Here is a 20,233-nt window from a genome sequence, read left to right on the forward strand (position 1 = left end):
TGTTCTGAGAGCAGCCGGGGTCCCGAGAAGCAGGGGTTCAGGTGTGGGGAGGAGCCATCCTAATATACCTGTCAGCACGTGCACACCTGTGTGTACCTCCCTGTACTGGATCATATTCTGCATCCTGTTGTTTTTCACGTAACATTCCATTGTGCACATTTTCTCCTTTAAAAAATTTTCTGTGGAAAGGATTTGCGCAGCCTTTGTGGTGCTAATAACAATGCAGTGTTGCTGGTTTTAGAGAGCTGACGAGTAGCTCTGGGGACCTAGGAGGTAGGCAGAGGCGGGTGCTGCAGGCCTGGCAGTCGTTTGTTATTTTACTGTTGCTGCTGACAAATGACCCCAGACTTTGTGGCCTAAATCAATGAATATTTACCATCGTACAGTTTTTATGGTTGCAGCTTCAGAGGCAGCTTGGCTGATGGTTCTGGCTTAGGGTCTCTCCTTGAGGTCAAGATGCTGCCAGGCTGCACTCACCTGAAGGCTGGACTGGGTCTAGAGGTTCCCTGTCCAGGGTGGTGTGTCCATGACGTGCCCTCCCCTCACGAGGCTGTTGCTGGGAGGCCTCAGTTCCTTGCCACCTGCTGTGGGTCATGTGGGGGCAGCGAGGGGAGTAGGACATGTGAGAACTCCTAGGAGGAGGGGTGGGGTGTGGGTCATGAAAGCGATCACAAAGAGCCAGTGCAAGTATCCATCTTTTCTGTTTATGTTTATATATTTAAATATTTTGCATATCTAATAAAATGGTTGGATATTGAAAATATATAATCGTGAAGAATGGGAAACACTGTGGATGGGGTGCATAAAAGGATGAAAAATCAATTTTTAGAAGGGAGTTAATGGCGCAGAACAGGTTAGAAGTGGGTGCATGGCAGGGGAGTTGTGGCCCCGGAGCTGGAATGAGCTTGTTCGGAAGCTTAGCTCTGGTGCCCTTGTCTCGCCAGGGTGCGCTCGGCTCCCCAGGGTGAACATCTCACTGCAGCACCCACTGGGCAGTGGTGTGGGGGTCAGCCCTGCTTTGCCAGGACCTGCTCAGATCGAGCTTCTGCTGCTTTGGTAAAGCACCTTCCCTTCTTGGCCTGTTTTTGCCCCAGGCCCCTTGAGGTTGTATTTGCTTCCTATGCTCCAGGTCCCTTCAGCTCGTCCTCCCTGTGGCTTATTCAGGGTGGGTCAGCCCTAAGCAGTAACTTAGTTGTTAACTGGTTTTAGATACAAAATGTTTCAGAATCTTAATGAGGACAGTAAGTATGTTTGTGATGCCGGACTGGGAGCTTTATAGTGAGCCCTACGGGGGAAGGAATAGGATGGAAATGATGAAAATTACAGTAAAGAGCACATTGAGCTTAAGGGTAATTGTTCTCAAGTTAGACCATGAAAGGGGTCTCAGGAGAATGTGGGAGATAAAGGGACTAAAGATAGAGGGAAAGGGGACAGTGTGGACTCACCACTCTCAGTGGGATTCCCATGGAAGCTTCTAGAAGGCTGCTTCCTGAGAGGCATTCAGGTGATGGTCCCCCGCTGGTGGCATTCACAGCACTCACTAGGTCATGGTGTGGGGGACAGCCCCACTCCACATGGGCCCCTTATTTGTATGAATTCCCAGCTTGCATTTCAATGCCTCCCCTCGCCGGAGCCAGCAGATGCCGGGTCCCCTCGTTCTGCAGCCCAGCCCATTTCTGCTGGAGCACTGGGCACACTGCATGGCTCCTCCCCCCACCCCCTCCCAGGGCTGGAAGATGCAAACAAAAAAGTCCTTTGCAGACTTGACACTCAGAGGCCAAGAACATTGTCCTCTTGCCTTTGAATCCTAATGCATCACAGAGACCTCCCACATAGAGGGCAGAGGGCCATCAGTGAGTGATTGCCGCGTGAATGAATGAATGGCTCCATCAAGAGTTATTCCTTTCTAATGAAGCAAGGTTATAGATATTTTTTCAGGGTATCTGTTAATACATTTATTTGGTGTCCACTTTGCATAGCACTGCTGCTTGTGTGAAAGCAAAGCAATAGCATAATTCTTTTCCTTCGAGAGCTTTCTTTGGAACGAGGGAAGCAAACCATGAGCACGGTGAACCCCCCGGAGGGAGGGATGCATCGTGACCCAGAAGTGGAAGCAGGTTACCAGACAGTGGGTGGCAGGTGTGATGTCGTGAAGAACTGTGGGTCTGGGCCAGACTAACAGCCTCACTCGGGCTCCTTTGGAAGGGTAGTGATTACTTGGGGCCAGGACCTATTAAATGAGAATCTTGGGCGCTGGGGAGGTATAGCCCAGAAATCTGCATTTAAGACAAAGCAGGGAAACAATCAAATACTCTTCAGGTAGTCACGATCTTCCAGTTGGAAACCACAGATGCACGGCCAGGTACTGAGGTGGCAGAAATGACGTGGGGTTTGAGAACGCGTTGCTCTGGGGGAAGTGAGATTCTAATTCTTATTATTCAGAGCCAGATGGATTCAAGGTTGTGGTTTGTTTTAGTAGAAATTGCAGGTTATTTTGGAGGAGTGATTTCTAACTAAGTTGAGTCCATATAGGGCACAAATCAGGTCTGGAGCAGGCATCAGGAAGCGAGGGGATAGCTCCCTGGTTTAATATGTGCGGTCCTCCTGATTCCCCATTTTATGTTCATTATTAAAGAATCTTGGTCATGCGTGACAGCATTAAAGGAGAATGTAAGTCACACAGAGTTAATGAACTTGCTTATATGAGAGAGCCCGACACGCGATGCTCTCAGGAAAGGGCAACCTTGCCACTCTGGGTTCTTGCTGGGCGAGGCCTCACGTCGGGACAGGGAGGAGACTCGTCCCCTGGCCTCCAGAACCTGGCTGAGTACTCGGATGGAGCTGGGAGTCAGGGTCCTTCCAGCCTCCGGAACCCGGGTAGGGAGAGGGCGTCTGAGCAGCTGGGCCGCCGGCTCCCATGCAGAGCTGGAGACGCAGGCCGAGTGCCCCTTCCATGCCCTTCCCACCTGGGGGCAAGCACTGGGTTTCATCCAGCCTCCACCCCTTAAAAGGCATGTCACTCACATCCGTGGTGGGCTTTCCTTGGCTGGAACTGGGTTCTCAGGCCTATAATAAGCTGCTGAGTTTGTAAAGCTGAAGTGAATCCACAGATAGGACATGGTGGGCTATGGTGGTGGAGGAGAAACAGAGCATTTTTACTCTGCCTGGGGGGGGGGGTGGTCACTGCCGACCCCACACCCCAGTCCCTGTTTCCTGTCCACTCAGCCCCATACCTTCCTTCCTGTGGTTGCTGTTCCTTCTCCCTGAAGCAAAGACCCCTTCTTGGTGAGACGATGGCCCCGTCTGTCCTTTCCTGCTCTACTTCCTGCACTGACCGCCGTCTGATGGCTGCCTGCTTCTCATCAGTGCTCTGGGCGACCCTAAAGATCAGGGGTCCCCAACCCCTGGGCCGCGGACTGGTAGTGGCCTGGGCCTGTTAGGAACTGGGACTCACAGTAGGAGGTAAGCTTGAATGTGATGCACTTGAATCATCCCGAACCCCCCCCCCAAAACCCTCATCCGTGGAAAAATTGTTGGGGACCACTGCTATAGATGGAGTGTATCCCCCACTCCTATAGAGCGAGGCTTTCCAGGGAGAGCTGTGCAAGTTGCCTGCTCCCTTCTTGCCCCCAGACCCTGAGGCCTGTGAGACACGGGCAGGGGTGGGACACTGAGCTGGGATCAGCCACAGGGGGCCTCACCTTTGACACATGCTGTCTGAGCGGCACACTCCAGATCCAGGGGCAAAGAGGGCCAGTACGGATGGAAATGGCTGTTTGCAGTCCTCTCTTGACAACTGTTCCAAGTGGAATTTGACCTTTGTTATCGGCTGTGGTCCTCAAAGCCGTGCAGGAAATATCTGGGCGTCATGATGAGGCGGGATAGTGAGAAGCTAGGAAAATTTCTTGGCAATTGTAGGGAAACTGAGACAGACACCTGAACACCGTGGCTGAGCAGTTTAGAGCCAGGTGCAGGGGGTCACCGGGGTGGAAGGCCCCGAGTGCCTGGCCGGGGACAAAACTGGAAAAACAAGGACCTCATCCCCAGGGTAACCTTTCCTCCCTGGAGGTCACATCTAGGCCTCAGTCGTATTTCAGCTCCAGGCCCAGAAAAGCAGCAAAACCAGGTGGGCCACACCAGAACCAATTGCAGCAACTAAAGACCCCCTGCCCTGGCAACTGACCAACCACTGGAGACCCCGACCCTGAAAGGGCGCACCTGGAAAGCTGATGAATGTTCTGCTGAAACCCTCCCCTGCGACCTCCCCTAAGATTCCTGCCTGCAAGAAAAATAAAAGCCTCAAGGCAAAGGACCCAGCCCACGAGCTCTCCCTCCCTCCACCCTCTACGGAGCAGTCCCCGCCATTCCCATTCCCTTCTTCCCCCACTTCTTTTTTTACAGGCCTGCATCACCTGAGCTCTAAGGCAGTGGGCATCTGGCAGCTTGTCCCAGGCTGATCCCCTGAACCTGTGCCCAAAGCCCCCTTTTCTCTGACTTCCCAGTGAGATAAGGCAGCCCAGCCCAGGCTCTCCTGTTGTTTCTTCTGTGCTTGCCCACTCCTTCCTTGTTGCACTGCCCCCAGCTGTAATAAATGTACCCTCATAGTCACCTGGACTAATGTTGTGAAATCTTTCCTGCACTAAGTCAGGAATCCACACAGCACAGCTGGCCCTCAGCCGCCCCGCTCGCGGCCAGGCCCCTGTCTGATAACAATGACGACATGCAGGAACCCCATCAGGCATGTAATTAAATCAGCCCCGTGGATTTCATTCCTTTCTCCTGTGCAGTGCCCTCGTCTTGTCCCCCTGCACCTGTCTTGCTGTCCTGCGGGCAACTTGAGAAGCCTGGGGAAGGACTGAGAAGCCACCAGCCCATGAAAGGCATGGGCTTCAGGAGGGCCACTGCCTTCTGTCAGCCTGGGTGGTGGGGAGGTGCGGCTCTGGGATTCTTCTGGCATCTGTCAGTTGTGTGTGGCTCTGTTTTCCTGTCATGCCCCGCAGAGAGGGCCTTCTTCCCTTGAGGAGGGTGGGATGGTGGAGGGAATGAGCCAGAATTGAAGGAAAAAGACAGCGATTGAAATAATAGCAGAATTCATTGAGAAGATTACCAAAAAATTTTCTCAACTGCTGCTGGCCTGGGGTGACTAACAAGGCTGACACTGTGGAGACTCTTAGAGTAAGTGAAATTTTAAAAAGATTTAATGACAAGAACATTTCTGAAATGGAAACTCTTCGGAATGGTGTAAAAGCCATCCTAAAACTTTGTGTTGTCAGGCACTCCCTCCCGGTGGACCTGGAGCTGGAGCTGGACCTGGGCAAGGCCAGTGTCCTGGCTCCATGGGGGTTTCCCTTAGGGGGCCAAGGTCACTTGGGGTCCCTGTGGGTGAGGCCATCTGGGGCCCAGAGCTGTGGCCACAGGGTGGCCGCCTCCAGGGTCCCGAGTGATGCCATCTTGGCTTTCCCCTGAGTGAGAATGTTAGAAACCTGCGCAGAGACCTGCTGGGCCACAGTGCTCCTGCCACGTCTTACAAGACGTGTGCCTCAGAGTTGCCTCATGTGCCACTTCAATTTGCTCTGTGGACCCTCTCTGCTTTTCCTTCTGAAGCAGCTCAGAACGCACATCTGCTCTTCTTCCCTGGTGGCACGTCGGATATTGGGGACAACTGCCTCATCTCTCTAGCCTTCCCTTCTCCACGTGAACGAGACTCTCTTCAGCCATTTGGTACGTGACACGGATTCTTACACCTTGCTGTCTGAGTCCCCCTTCAGGCGAAGTTCCTGCAAAACATGTTCACTGAAAATTAACCTATAAGATATCTCATGTTCAAAATCCATTTTCTTTTTTGTTAGAAGGCCTGATTGGAGAGCAGCAAAGAGCATAGAGTTCTGAGCCAACCGCCTGGATGTAAACATAGCTCCACACTTGCACACGGTGAGCCTCGGGGTCCCCATCTGTACAGGGCGTCACTGATGGTGCCTACTTCACAGGGCCGCTATGAGTGTACAATGACCTGCTTAGAGGTGCCTGGCGCTCTGTGTTTCAGGAAATTCCACGTGCTGGAATCTTTTAAGCCATCACTCCCAAAGCCAGAATCCTCCGTGTTTGTCACTGTTAGGCACAGAATAAAAGTTCTCCTCGTTTGTCCTTCTTTTCATCACTGTAAACCTTTTCTGTTTGCTGGTGTAAATATGGGGAGATCCTTCCCCTGTTGGGCTGTGGCCCAGAGAGCAGAGATCACCGGACTGTGTGTAAGGACGGACAGGAGGCCAGGGAGAAACCTGAGGACAAGACAGAATCCTGAAGTAGAAAAGCCAGCTCCATTGTTGGAGAGTATCAAGCTTTTTAAAAAGCTGGATGTGGTCAGATAAGCCCAGTTTCCTACCGTTTACCTAGTATGTCTGTGTTTTGCCCATAGTTCTTTCTGGACAGTGTTGTTGCTGAGAGGATCAAGAATTTTGAAAAATGGGCAAAACCTAGTGACCCTCCTTAAATAGTAGAAGGGGCTGACCACAGGAAACTACAGTGCAGTCGCATTATCCTTGAGGTGGGGAAGCAGTATAAAGGCTCAGTCCATTTGTGCTTGTTGATTAGCGTACAAGGTGTGGTACTGTGAACATGTAGTTTTAGGAAAAGGCAATCAGGCCAGATCAACTGACTTTCCTTCAGTGATCAGAGTGGCTGTGCTTCTGTAAAAGGAGAGAAAAGTCTGTCTGAACTTTAGGAAGCCATTTTGATGGTGCCTGTTGTGACACACTCTCCAACAAGGCGGGTCGTGTGCCTTTGTCCCCTCCTCCATGGTGACGGAGAGTGGAGAGACGGGCCTACAGTGCTGGCATCTGTGGGACAGAGGGTGCCACCCATGTTTAAATCCTGTGAGTTCAGATGCCTGCCCTGATTTCTAAAAGCGCATTTTTAGTTATCTACGGAAATGTATTGTTGATTTTCCTCTTACAGATTCCACAGTTGTAAATTTCACTTTAAACTCTAGTCAGGGGTGGGGTGAATTCTTTGTTAATAACAGCCTGATGAATCAAGTCTGTCATTTGCTGTTTAAATACCAGTGATGTGCCTGTAGGTCCTTGTCACCACGTGCCCTCAGCATCGCATCTCCAGGAGGCATCTAAGTTAGACCTGGTGCAGAGTAAAGCCATTAGCAGCTGCTGTCACTTGGTCTTGTTGGCAAAATCAGGTGCAGCTGTTACTCAAATACAGCTCATGAACAACGTTAACTGTAACAGATAACAGAGGATTCACCGACCTCCAGCCCTGGGCTTGGAGGAAGGTGAAACCACCCCTCAGGGCGACAGAAAGAGAGCACAGAGGTTTCTATAAAAGTGGGCCCGATGAGCCAAGGCTCTGTGTTCCTGTGCCCTGTTGGCAGATCCTGCAGGACTGAGGGGAGCTGCTGGCCGTCACGTGGGACGGTTGTTTGCTAAACGCCATGTTCTGGACTGTTCTCCCCTTACACAGTAGGCTGAAGACTCTCATTGTGAGTGAGTGGTTCAGAGCACTCAGACCAAGTCCACGTGCAGTTGGTCTATTTAACTTGAGTACAAAGTGATTTCTGTGGCGCTCAAGGCCCCACTTCAGACGCTGAGACAGGCCCCAGGGGCCTGTGCCCTGACAAGCGTGCAGGTGGGTCCACACAGACCACTTGGGAGAAACATGGCCTTTCGAGTCACTTGTATTTCCTGCATCTCCTAAATCTGCCTCCTTCACTTTCTCTGTCTTCTTGCTCTTGTTACTGCTCCCTGCTCCGCTTCGGGCAGGCTCAGCACTGTCTGCTGAAATGTCAAAATAATTTCTCAAGTGTTAGGGTTGGCCAGACCACCGCTGGGGGTGCACGGTCACTCAGAGACTATCTGGTGACTGATGATTTCTCTCTCCTAAGGGCCCCAAATTTCCTTCTTATTCTCTGCATTCCCATTACAACCCTGCTGGGTAGTTGTATCCTGGTTTTAAGGACTGAAGTTGATTTGTCTGGTTGTGCAGTTAAGAAGGAAGCTGTCACCTCCAGCAGGTTCCACCTGACCCCCGACCCTGTTGGCTTGTCCCAGCATCGTGGTGCTGCTTGTGCTCCAGGAGGCTTGCATGTCATCTGTGCACCCCCTCGGCTGTCACGCCACCGTGTCCAGTTTCAGGAGTCACTGAGGGCAGGTTTCCTCAGAGTTCCTACTTTGTCCTACCTTCTGAAGGTGCAAGTCCTTCAGTGAAAGGCCCGTTACTCACCGCCAGTCAACCTGATGATCTCTCCCCAAAAGCTGGTGTTTCTGTCATGGAGAGGAAGGGGTCTGACCTGGCACTGGAACCCTGTTCTAGAACCATCTCTGTTCCCTCACCTGGCTGTAGGGAATGGAAGGAGAAGGCCACACAGGGGCTTCCCTGTTTCTCAAGAACTTGGGAGAAACAACATTGGAAATGCACTCCTGTTCCCATGAGCCACTCAGAGGCTGCATGACACTTAAATTATTTTGTGATAAGTTATTGTCTCTCCTTGCAGTGATGTATTTTAGAGAAATAGCATGCAGAATGTGGCCATCCAATATCTGATCCCACCAAAATCTAAACATGAAAGAGCAGGCATCTTTTTAGCTATCACTTTGTCCAGGAAACACTGCTTACCTGCCATGGATGAGACGGTCGTCTTCTTGTCACCTTAGAGCTCTTCATAAATACCCCTTCTGAGGTTCTGCTGTTTCTATATCATGTTATAGTTACGTGTGTGTGTATGTGTATTTTTTCTGTGCTGTGTATTTCTTGAAGCTGTGGACTAGTCCTACTCACCACTTCCACAATATTCAGTGTACATGCTCACAAGAAGCTTGTTTAATGAACAAGTGAAAAATAGAAGTGGCGACCCGGAATTTTATGAGATATAAATGCATTATACCAGACTTTGAACTTTTGTGGTCCATTGGATAAATGTGGCCTTGGCACAGGGTGGTTAAGTAATGCCTTGCACAACTGAAGTGAATGGCATTGTGGTTTTGTGTTCGCTAAACAAATGCTGGAGGCAACTGAGTAGTAGCACCTGCGTTGTGAAGTTTCTGTGCGCATCAGAGTCCTGTCGTGAGTGTACAAGCGCTGCGTCGTGGGCTGTTCCAGGATGGGGCCTCAGTGAGCGTCCAGCTGGCACTGTGTGGCTCCCACAAGGACCCAGCAGCAGCATGGAAGGGAGGAAAAAGGCAGCAGTTCCCGGCTCCTGATGCCCTAGCCCACAGCCCTCAGCGGGGCTTTGAGAGCTGGGGCCCCTGAGCGGGGAGACCCCTGGCCAGGCCTGTAGGTACGCTTGGCTCAAGAGGTTGGGGTCCAGGGACACGTGGTGGGAAAGGACATTCAACAGCACCAAGCCCTCTGCTTGAAAATGGTCCTCGCTCTGTGTCAGAGGCAAACACTGTTGATAAAATAGCAAACGTGGGCTTCCCCTGTGATGGCAATGCACGTGGCTTCCCGTCCTTGGGTCAGACGCCAGACCTGCGGGAAATTCTGCATGATGTCCCCACGACCTCTGTCCACAGACCAGCTGGAAGCAGGCTTATTCAGGATGTTTTGTCACCTCTGTCAAAGTCTTATTTAAGGAGTGACGTAGACCAAATATCGTTGAATACTTCATATCAGTGTATCAGAATACTTCAGTACTTAATATATCAGAATAATAAGGAAGGATTTTCCCCTCCATTTCAAAAGCAAAAGCATAAACAACCTTTTTACTTGGCAGTGACTTTACTATGTTTCTAAAAAGCCAGCAAGCTCTGTTCCTAAAAAAATAGCTCCATCTGTTACTCTCCACAGATCTTATTAAAATCCCAGATAAATTTCTACTCTCTCCATGTGACAGATTGTACAAAGAATTTTTTTCTACTAGAACTTCACGATGCTTTCTTTCTAAATACTGAATAGAACGTGTGGAGAGTCTATCTCTAAAGTTAGGTATAGTTCTTGGTCTTTATAGAGCTGCTATTGACAGTGACAGAATGTGTTTCACTATAGCAACCGAAGCGGGGTCACTAAAGATGCAGAGCACTGCTACCCAAGTTGTAGGAGCAGCTGTTTTCCAAAGAGATGAGAGGCCCTCCCCTTACTTCTTACAGCAGTAACTTTGAGGGACCCAGAGGGAGTGCCCTTCCTGGAGGAGGGGGGTGTTCTCATCATCACCCTCACGTCTAGATGAAGGGGCAGTGATGCAGAGACCTGCAAGTCGTCTGACGGTCTGGGGAGGGGCAGGCAAACCTGGGGCTGGAGAAACCAGAGTTGACCCATCACTGCTCCACTGAGAGAGCTTTGGGCTTAATGCTTTCCTGAGAATTCTGTGGTTCTGTCACAGACCCTGTCACAGGACAGAGAGAGGACAATTCTGGACAGTTGTCGGGATCTCAAGTCTGTCCTTATTGGTTGCTGAGCCTGGGTTGGACAATGAGTCTACACTGACTTTACTCTATTGCCCACACAAGACAGGCATGTGTACATTTTCCCAGAAGGTGTTCCTGATCAGTGGAGACTGAACTTCAGGCAGTTAACATTTGGAATGTCCTAGAAAAGATTGAAAGTTGGCAGTGAGTGATCTGCAGGGGCTCTGATTCTCTTTGTAACATGCATTGGGCTCAGGAGACACTGGTGGATGGATGTTGGGCTGATCACATGTGACCTGAGAACTTCCTCTCTGGGAGGCGGGGGGCAGGGGGGCGGGAGGAGTTTCCTTAAACTGAACCTGCATTGGTGCTGGACTCGACAGGAGGCAGGAGCTCTGGGGCTGGGGTTGAGAACCAAGGCCTCCTTCTCTTAAGAGCTCTGTAAAGGAACGTGGGACCTGCTCACAGGGCTAGGTTTGCTCTGAAAATGAGCCCAGACTCCGGGCAGGAGCCCCGCAGTGGCGTTGTTGGTGATGGTGGCGGTGCTGGTGGTTGTGGTGGATTTTTTGGAAAGTGGCATCAAAGGGGTGAGTTTGTATGTCCATGGGGCAGAGGAAAGAGCGAGGGTACCTGAGCCATGGCTGTCACTCAGCAAGGACAGTGGAAGCCATGGGTGAGTTTGAGGCCAGAACCTGGGTCATCTTCCTTTCCTGTCACCAAATGTCCTGTGGATGTTCTCTTATTACTACTCGGACAGTTATCCTGAATTTTAAGGAGATTTTTAAAATTGTAGGGGGAAGGGGATAGGGTTATCATTTTGTTTCTGATTTTCTAGAACTTCAGGTTTCTACCCTCCTTAGCTGAGAGGGGAGGGAAGATTTTCTGCTTATGTTTGTTATAAACAAAGATTAAAGACACTCAGGAGACAAAGTCAATACAGATTGGATTGTTTAAAGAGCCTGATTTTTTTAAATGGGAAGAAGGTAACATCTACAGGAAATAAAGTTTTATTTATGTAGGTATTGAGAGGGTCCAGAACAGCTCTGTCCCATATAACTTTCTACAGCAATGGAAAGTGCTGTAGAAAGCACCCCCATGTGGCTATTGAGCACATGAAATGCTTTCAGTGCAGATGAGGAATCAAAATTTTAATCTTATTTACTTTCAGTGAATGTTAAGTAGCCCGATGTCACTAGTGACTATAGAATGGAGCAGCATGGTTCTGCAATATAAACTTTGTGTGTTTATAATGTCACAGTATTTAGTCTGATGAGGTGAACCCCTTTTTTAAGTAGCATGTGCTCCAGTTGGTGTCCACCCACCCATTGTGTGTATCTGTGCTGTGTCACTCACAGACACTTAGTTTTGTGGGTAAATATCTGCACTGGCTGTGAGCCTCAGGGCCAGAGAGAGGAATAGAGTGCGAGCAAAGTGATACCTGTGAGCTCGCGGCAAGGCTGCCTCTGCGCGCCCTGGTACAGTCTGGCATGATCACAGGGGACACACACTACCTTTTCCTTAGTGTTGAGTATCGTTTACTCTTTCTACCTTCATTTTTCTTTTCATGTGCCACATCTTGCCTGTCTGCATGCACAGATAGTTCCTTTTATAGGCAAGGCCTGTATCTGTATGTGTGTTATCATGCGTTCTCAACAGGATGACTTGTCCTGGCGGGCATCTGCACTGTTCATGTCCCTCCGAAGGGTCACCCTATGTACCCGGATGCACAGATTATCTGTTGTCCAAATACCCTGAGGGTGGGCGATTAGGAAGAATCTAAGAAGGCTCTCAGGGGGATATGGCACAATAATGAAAAAGTGAAAACCTTTATACACATTTACATAACAATTTTTTTTTTCTTTACAAAGATAACCTTGCAGTGTTGGGATCCCTAGGCCATTCCTTGCAGAGTCCTTGATGAGTGTCTTGTTTTCTGTCAAGTAGAAAGTCAATGGGAACAGTTTGTGTTGTTAACTCGAAGGAGAATTTATACTCTTTTATTTCCCATTCACAGCTGTGGGGATTGGACAAATGAACCATTTAGGATTTCTCTTTCTAATTTTAAATGACTTTTCCTTGCTCCCATTTTGGGGGATGAGTTGAACTACTGTATTTGCCCCTGTCAATGAGTCAGTGTGCTGGTCCCTGGTCCCGGAAGTGCTATATTTGTACTGTGCTTTATTGTACACAATGGCCTAAATTGCTACGTTTCTTTAAAGTTGGGTATAACATTTTAATTAAAATGTCATCCATAAATCATGCTCAGAGTCCCTGAGCCTGTGCAGCCGTTCCACAGTCTGGGGATTTGGGGACTCACTTTTCCCCCTCCCTGAAAGCTGCCCTCCCACACTTCAGCGACGGCCCTGGTCTCTGGCTGCCTCGGGGCTTGGTGTGCTCAGAAAGAGTCTCCAAGCCGGGAGGTTTCATGGGATGGGTCTGTCTGGAGGCAGAGCATGACTCCCTCCTTCCCAGCAGCCCATTCCGGCCTTCCTTCTCCTCCTGTCCTCTGGACGCTCTCCCATGGGGAGCAGGGACTTGCATGCGTGGCCTGGCGTGAAAGGTGCTCTGGGTATCCTGGAAGCACATGGAGTGCCTCAGAGAGAAAGGACCACTCACCACCTTCTTTTCCTCATGGATACGTCCTAGGCATGGTCGCAGGAGGGGCAGGTATAATAACACTTTATAAATTACAGTCACAAAGTGTCCCGCAGAAGTTGGCAATATAGTGACAATTCTGATGGAGAGAGGTTTCATGTAAGGAGTGGCTTAGAGCTGAGTTTGAAGGAAGAACAGGTATCTGAGGGTGGAAATGAAAGACTGGGCTGTTTCAGGTGTGGGGAGCTGCCTAAGCAGAGCAGGTGGCAGGGTCATATAAAGTGTGAGGGTCATTAGGGGTTGGGGGTGTGGTTCAAAGTCAGGAGAGGAGAGGAACAAAGGGGATGGAGAGGGAAGAGGAGAGGAACCGGGCAGGCCGCGCTCTTCTGCAGGGATGTCCTGCAGAAGACAGTGGCCTATGTAAATATATATATTTTATTTGTGTCATGTATTCATATTTTATATGGGTAATGTATATGTGAGATATTTATTACTTTGAAAGTATTTCTGGGAGCCTGCTGGTAGAGCATATGATCATTGTCCATTCTCTGAATCTTAGTTTTCATATTTATAAAATGGTGAAAATAATAATGCCTTTGGATACCTCATGAGTTATAATGAGGGTCAGATTGGATAGGCTGTGTAGAAGTGCTGGGTGTCAGGTTGTGGGCTGAGAGTGCTCATTGTCTCCGGTATCCTCGCCTTCTTATTAGCAACAACCCTGATATTTCTTGGGCACTTGCTATCCAGCAACAGAATAGCTGTTTCCCTGTCCTGCCTGCTGTGACCATGTGACAAAGATTTGGCAAATAAGGAAGTATGAGTGTTGTCTGATGTTCCTTCCGTGAAGCTTTTAAAGTATGGGTACCTGCTTCCCGTGTTGGTTGGAGCTCTAGTAGGTGACTTGGACCAGAAGACTAAGGACATCGCTGGGGAGGGTGGGCTGGGAGGAGCTCAGGCCCCCTACTGTTATCTGTGTGAGCAAGAAACTGACAGAGGCATATGTAAGCCCCTGGAATTTGAAGTTTTCTATTTTGATTATTTGAACTGAGTCCTAATGGATCCAGGTCATATGACATACTATTGTGAATTTGAAGTCAGTACTGGTCTGATTTAACAAAAGCTTGTTAATAAAATGAAAAATAATTTTGAGAATGGAATTTGAAAATTAAGCTAATGAGTGTTGGTAGGATAAGGAATAGAAATGATAAATAGGTTTGATATATTTATAACCAGTCCAGTGTACCTGGTGTTTCAGTCCAAAAATGGTCTGCTCTACGAGTACATAATTCTCTTTGAACTCTAGATTATAGTAATTTTATTTATAAATTAAATAACTTCTTATTGATGAGTCGTGAATCATTCTCAGTTATCTCAGTGGCCATAAATTAGATGGGACTACATTGAGCCTTTTCTCTAGTTAGTTAATTTCTGAGTTCTTGGCGGTTTACTATTTTAAGTAAGTCTGAATATAAAATTTAAAACAATAGTTCTCAGTTTTTTTAAACTCTTTATTATCCTCCACACATCACTGGGCTGAAAGGTGCAATGCTGAAAAGTTTAGGGCCAGCAGTTGTGCTGTGTCTGCTTCCCTGGCCTAGCTGTTCCTGAGTCAGACAGCCGTTCTCAAAGTGTGGTCTGTGGGTGCCCCAGATCCTTTCAGAGGATTCTCAAGGTCATAAAAATTATAATAATTCTAAGATGTTACTTGTCTTTCTCACTGTGTGGATATTTACACCGATGATAGATGCATATAGGGAATGGTGAGCAATCTGTGGGTGTCTGGACCTGAATCAAGGTGGCGGCGCCATCCTGTACTGGTTGTTACTTCATTCTTCACCTTCACGGACTCACGGCGGGTGGGGGGGGGGGGGGGGAGGCCAGTTTCACTTGGAAATAGACTTGATGAATCAGTAAAAGTTTCAGATTTCCTAAATTGTAACACCCAGGTACTCTTCAACATTCTGAGCTATGAAGTGAAAAGTATATGTAAGGTGCTCTGAAACGTACTAAACTGTGAGGGTGTCCCAAGAAAAAACATTGTGATGAGCAGAACTAGCCATTTTTCCCAAGGCACAGCCTATTTTTTATGTAAAAGGTGACTTATAAACTAAGGCTATTCAGACTTAGGTATTTGCAGATGTTTCTCAGAATTGAAGGAATTGACTTTTTCAGGAAAAAAAAGTTACATTATTTGTCTCCAGTGATAAAATTTGAGCTTTCAAGTGAATATTAAAATGTTAGAAATCTTGCATCTACCACCATTTCTGACAAGATGAGTGGTAGTTCTACTACATGTAATGTTTTGGGTGTTTTGTGATGAACTAACTGTGTCAGCACTTGAAAGACATGCGTAACTCAGTAAGCCAGTGTTTTCTAAGTGACCAAAGTATATTCTGGTTTCTCTTCAGAATGAGTAAGTCTTTCGCCTTTTACTAAGTGACCAAAGTGTGCTTACAAAATCATGTTGATAAAAGAGCAACTCAAAGTACAAGATATGGATTTAAAAGGAATTGAACATGAAAGATTCACTGATAAGATTTCAAATTCCAAACAAGGGTAAAGGAAGTCCCAGTTATTAAATTTGGCATAACATCAAAGGAAAATACCAAAAGTTATCTCAAAACAAAACAAAACAAACACATTTTCCTTTTCCAATTCTGTATCAGTTGAGGCCAGACTTTCTTCATATACTTCAGCCAAAACTACACACTTATTACAACAAACTGATACAGAAGCAGATAGGAGAATCCTGCTATTTTGTAGTAAGCCAGATGTTAGAAATTTGCAACAAATTAGCTCATTGAGAGTATACTGAAAAACCACGAAATGTATGCTTTATAAGGAGGGACATTGTGGTTTGTCCGTTTCCATTAAAAAAGACATTCAATGAACTTTTTTGCTGGTGTTACTTTAGAATGTGGAAGATGTTGTATCTGAAACTTGTTACCATATAACTTACGTCCAAAAAAATCATTATGCTCCATTTCATAGGACCTTAAACTGTATATTTGTGCCTATTAGATGCAGCGAGCCACACTATGTTATAGTTCATATCATTAATTTCTACCTTACATTCAATTTACTCCTGTACTTCATACAGAGAGAAAAGTATCAATATATGTAAACATGAGTTTCTTTTTCCCAGGTGGTTTTTAGCAGAGCAGCAGGAAATGCAGCCATAGTGCGTTAGTTTCCTCTGCATGGCAGCAAGAGTTGCACATTCATTTAATCCTTGGTTTTTCCTGAAAAGTTCCGAACAGGGTTGCCCATCCCTTAGCACTCTGCATCTACCCTCCCCACGGCAATAAGTGAGCACAGCTGCACGGTATTCACTTCGAAAGGGGTGGAGATCTGGCGAGGGCAGGTGTGACAACCTGGGCACGTGGGAAACCTGCCCTCCGAGAACCTTGAGAGTAGGTTTTTACTTGGAGCAGCTTCAGCTGTGGGAAGAACATTTAGGAAGGCGAGAACCTGGACAAGTGATACCTAGATCTGTGCAATTAGTTACCGTGGCTGCTGGGGCGTGTGTGGGGCATGCGTGGGGCTTGCGGGCTGGCGTCCGGCCATTACCGGGAGTGAGCAGGAGAACGAGCTCCCGCGCGGCTCTGTGCACGTCGGGCCCCTGAGAGCCCCGGGCAGCAGGGCAGGCTGCGTGTGGCGCTCCTGGCTGGGTGGCGCTGAGGGCGCCCGCAGGTGGTTCTTAGCGTTCTTCGAACCAGCGCTTGGTTTGTCAGGGCACGTAGGTCTTCAGAGAAGTACGCGCCTCTGCGGCCCCGTGCCCACCAGCTTCAGCCTGGGAATGCGGGGGACAATGGCCTGTCGGTGTCGTGGAGCTGGAGGTCCCTTCCAGAGCTTTCCAAACCAAGCTAGTACCAGAACTGCCTGGGACTTTCAGGGAGAAGCCGTCTTCGTGGCCTAATCCACAGGGACACCTGTGCTTTTTCACAGACCGAGCCTCAGGTCCTCCTAGCAGTACGGACCTGCTCTACCAGCAGGGCCACTGAGCGCACAGGTGGGTTTCGAAGACGAACACCACATCAGGTAGACATGTTGAGTGAGAACCCCGGCCGAGGTGGTTCCCCCGGCAGCTGGGGGACAACACCTTTTTCAGGGGAACCATGTTCACTGGCTTCCTTACTGTTGCCTGGAAAGATGGTCTCTTCTGTTGGCGAGGAAGCAACGCTGGCTTTTGAAAACTCACGTATTGGTGTGAATTTTCCTTTTTGACTTCCTCCTCCGAGCATGTCTCTTCAAATCTGTCCCTCATGCTTTTCAGAGAAATTAAAATACGAGTGAATTATGTTCAGCTATAGCTGAATTATAGCTTAATTATGCAGATTCATGGGGAAGCCTTGCTTAAATAACAGCCTCTTCCTGTAAACTGTCAGCTTAGGTTTTGTTTTGGGGGATTTTGTGGGAATGAGAATTGTTTGTTTTTGGGTTTTCGTTTTTTGTTTTTGGAAGTAAGGACACATCCTAGTGATTGTAATATTTAACCTTGACACAAACAACTTTTTAAATGTCTTGCAGAAAAATGCGGATGTGTGCTATTGAGAGGGGCAGGATTTGAACACCCCGCACCTCCAGTCAGATTGTTTAAAAATGTTCTTTGGCTTTGGAGCATTTTCACTACTTTTTAAATCACTTTTAGTTAAAATATTAAAATGGCCTGATTGTTGGCAGTGGATGGTTTGGGAATGACCGAGATACTGAGGTGACTCTGGTGGCTAGTGGTGGGATGAGCTGCTCCAGATGATGCTGTGCATTTGGAGTTGTTTTTCTTTGTTAGAGATAGGAACCTGAGGAATTGACTGCTGTCATTGGAGACAGCAAACTGTGCTCCAAGGAGCCGAAAGGAAGGAAGATACCTTGTTGAGGGACATGACGTTGGATGAGCTTCTGAGGGACAGTGGGTGGGAGCCAGGGCCAGGAGAATGGGGTTGTAGGCTTTTAGGGAAGCATTCCCTTCCCTGGGTACAGCTTCACTGGGGCAGTGGGGTGGGCACTGCTCACACAGAGGGAAGAACGCACACATCCTTTGGAAACATAGCCCCCCGTACGGGTCATCTCCCAACCTCCTTCCAGGCCAGCTGTTCCCAGGATCACAGGACCAGCACAGGCTAGACTCTGTGCCAGTCACACAATTTATAATCAACGTGGAACACCTGTTGAGAAAGCACGGGCAGGGATGGGCTAGGTTCATGCATCTCGGTGTGGGGTGCGGTCAGGGGCCTGCTCTGTTCAGATCCTAAAGTGTGCATTGTTTTCCTGTCTTTCTGAGCAATTGGGGTTCAGGGCCACAGCTGTAGTTGCCAGTTAGCCTAAAGAACAGTCATGGGTGTTTTTGGTGTGTCTGAGGCAGGATGGGTGTCAGCGCTGGTGACTGCATGAATATTATGTGATTGCATGTGTTCTGGGTATATAAGGGTGTCTGGTGAATTTTGGCATCTTTTGGGTTTTCCCACCTACCAGTCACATTGTACTTAACTACATATTTGTCCTATGCCTCCTATCTGTGTCTGACAAACCTGTGCTCTATAGGTTTGTCAGACCTATAAAAAAAAGAAATGAAATAGGGTTTTTGTAGATGTAAGGATCTCAGATGGGTTGGCCAAAAAGTTCATTTCGTTTTTTTTCTATACAATGGCTTTAGTACTGCTTAGTTGCTGTTAACTTCATTTGAAATGATTTTGTTAGATTGCATTGTGACAGCTGTCACATGAGTGTGCATTAAAAAAAAACTTATCAAAATTGGTGAATTTTTGTATAGCTATTTAAATATTGAAGGCAGATGGAAATATGCAATATTTTCAGCATTTCGTACTTTATTATTTCAAGAAAGGTGAAAACACAACTGAAACCCAAAAAATCATTTGTGCAGTGTATGGAGAAGGTGCTGTGACTGATCGAACATGTCAAAAGTGGTTTGCAAAGTTTCTTGGTACTATTGACATTTGGGCCAAACAACTATTTGCTGTGGGGCTGTCTTATGCACTGGAAGAGATTTAGCAGCACCCCTGGCCTCTACCTACTAGAAGCCAATAGTGGGAGATACACAGTATGCTCAAAATACTTAAATCAGTAAACATATTGGTGAAAATGAAAAATGTGTCTTTTGTTTTATGGAAAAAACTATATGGACTTTTTGGCCAACCCAATAGATAAATATGCAGAGCCGTCTTGAAGAAAACACTCCACAACTGAGGTAAATATAGAAGACTAACAGGAAAGCATTTCTTATTAGCAGTCTCATACACTTAAGTTAACAGCAACTTGCTGCTTTTTGAATCTCTGAATAGCAAATTTTTCAAAATATTACCCAGTGCTGTGTTGATAGAGTTATTGGCAGAAGTAGTGCTACAGTTTTTTGTCATTTTTTAATTATAAATCAGAACTTTACATGTTTATATCCCTTTCTGGGTGTTCCGGGGTTCCTAGAGTTACAATTGAGGTTCTTAAGTTAGACGCGCACGCCCGCGCGCGTTTTAGGTGATCAAGCCCACCCCCCACCTGCTGCCCTTTCCTTGGAGGTAAATCGGACTGTAACAAGGGGGCTGGTGGCCCTCCCCTTAAGCTGGGTGAGCTCTTTCAGGCCACCTGCTGAGTGTTTAACAAAGGCTGACTAAGGCTGTTACACGTGGTGCCCAGGATGAAAGGCTGAGCAGGACTCACCATAGATACCTAGATACTGAAAATTATCTCCTCTCATTACAAAATGAGTGTTTTGTTTAATGGCATGTGTAATACATCCTGGGGAAAGCAAAGAATGAAAAGTTGATATGTGTTAACTAAAGATTTTTAACTGGGGCCTTTGAAATTCTTGAGAATTGAAAATAGGACCATGGTAACTCAAGGAAAAGAAAGTAGTTTCAGATCTTCACCCGTCCCTCTTCAAACTTCACACTCTTTCCCTTTTCTCTCCATGTAGAAGCTACATCCTGCGAGGCTGTTTAATCAGTAAAAACTGAGTCATAGATTAGACTTCCACAAATAGTACACGGCTGTCTCTGTCTTAGCACCTCTCATGGGGCTGTCACAGCTCACCAGGGTTAGAATTACAGAATTCATAATTCCTTTGCAGCATCTGTTGCGGGTTAAATTGTGTCCTCCCAAAAGATAAGTCCATGTCCTGGCACCTGTGAATGTTGCCGTATTGAGAAATAGTTTTGTTTTGTTTTGTCCTGGCCAGGTGGCTCCGTTGGTCGGAGTGTGGTCCCTGTACACCAGAATGGTGTGGGTTCAATTCCTGGTCAGGGCACATACCGAGGTTGTGGGTTCCACCCCTT

At 47.5% G+C, this 20,233-nt stretch overlaps 1 protein-coding gene across 2 annotated transcripts in view; it reads left to right on the plus strand.

Moving 5' to 3' along the window:
• The window catches only part of DIP2C (disco interacting protein 2 homolog C), a 425,367-nt gene that overhangs the window by 133,369 nt on the left and 271,765 nt on the right, over positions 1-20,233 (plus strand). The window lies entirely within an intron of this gene.

The sequence above is a fragment of the Pteronotus mesoamericanus genome, unplaced genomic scaffold (genome assembly GCF_021234165.1).
Source record: "Pteronotus mesoamericanus isolate MK-2021 breed Mesoamerican mustached bat unplaced genomic scaffold, CSHL_Meso_final scaffold_232, whole genome shotgun sequence".
Classification (NCBI taxonomy): domain Eukaryota; kingdom Metazoa; phylum Chordata; class Mammalia; order Chiroptera; family Mormoopidae; genus Pteronotus; species Pteronotus mesoamericanus.